Here is a 1,619-nt window from a genome sequence, read left to right as displayed (position 1 = left end):
TGTGTGTGTGTGTGTGTGTGTGTGTGTGTGTGTGTGTGTGTGTGTGTGTGTGTGTGTTTGTTATGATTGCATCAGATGTGACGCCAGACAAAGTTTGTGTTTAATGAACTATTCTTGCAAAATGAAGTGCTAACTCTGACACTGTGATGTGACCTCTTGGTTTCACAAACCCAACAAGAACAAGTTTACAACAACTCCTAATAGCATGGTGCTGGTAATAAAGTTATTACATGTGTGGAAATATGAATACATTCTTCTTAGCTGTTAAGTTGGGATGATTGTGTTTTTAGTTGTGGGTTTTAGGGATTTTAGGTATAGTTGGAAAACTTAATGTAAGTCATCATCATTGTTACCAATAATGTCTCTGTTCTAGAGATGATGTCATTACATTAAAATATTATTGATTTACTAAAGATTTATTAAAGATTTTCAAGGTGATACCATCCATTTAGTGGTTTGAGTTTTTCATTAAATGTTTTCTTACACTTCATACTGACAATAGCCATGAGGTGGCGCCATCACAACATCCCTCCTACATAATGTTAGCTGGTCCTTGTTCATTATAGCATTACATTAAACACTCACATCTTAGCTTTGCACAAAAATACACAGAACTTCTGCTCATTTGTTCTTTTGACACAATGTCAAGAGAGTTTATTTGAACATGTTTTTCTAACATTCTGTCATCCAGGATGAACAGAAAATGTGTCATTGTGATCCTGTCAATAAAAACTAAACTTTGTAAGGTTTACATCTTGTTGCAGATCTAAAAGGTTCAAAGCCGCGCACATATTGAGGTCAGTAGGCCTATCTGTTTTTGTGCTGAGCTGATTATATTAAGCTCAGAGATCGGTGCAACAGGGCCCGTGACCCGAATGGGGTAAAGATGGAGGTTTCTAATTAAATTCAGCTCCTATAAACCCCACCACCACCCACACGTGTATACTCTGCTGGTGGATAAAAAATACTGCATATATCATTACCTGTCCACACTCCTGAGCATTATTTAATAGAAAAAAATTACTGATTTATATTTTCCATTACAGGGTTATTTACATGAAACAATGGTTTATAAGGCAAATAAAACAGCAGCAGCTGCCTGTAGCTCTTCCAGAGCAGGTTTCTCTCCAGGAGAACTCTCCAATCACAGCATTTTTGTCTAAATAACAGTGAAGCTGACAGAAGTATAAAGATTTGTGATTTGCTTTAAGATGGCAACGTCTGCTTTGGGAGTGGGTTTACTGTGACTTCTCTGCTCGTCGAGACGGTCTGAGTGACGGTCTGAGTGGACCCTCGTCCAAAGAGACATATACCCTCTAAAAACAGCTCCTGTCTTCAAAAATTTATAGAGATTCAAAAACATGTTTATACACCTCACTACTGTCCTCAGTCTCAGAACCCCAAGCTGCGCTATAGGTGCTACAGCTAGCTGCTGCTGTTGCTATAGTACTTGCATACAGCCACAGAACTCCATGTAATACCCCTGTTGTGGCGCAACAGTCAAATTATTTATGAAACAAGGGGTTTAAAAGTTTTTTTTAAGTAGGAGGCTGATCATTTTTAAGGTAAAGACTGATCAACCAAGAGGGGTCTGGGCGTCCTCTCACAGAAAAAAAAAA

The sequence above is a fragment of the Austrofundulus limnaeus genome, unplaced genomic scaffold (assembly GCF_001266775.1).
Source record: "Austrofundulus limnaeus strain Quisiro unplaced genomic scaffold, Austrofundulus_limnaeus-1.0 Scaffold216, whole genome shotgun sequence".
Taxonomy (NCBI): Eukaryota; Metazoa; Chordata; class Actinopteri; order Cyprinodontiformes; family Rivulidae; genus Austrofundulus; species Austrofundulus limnaeus.
Note: the sequence above shows the minus strand (reverse complement) of the source record.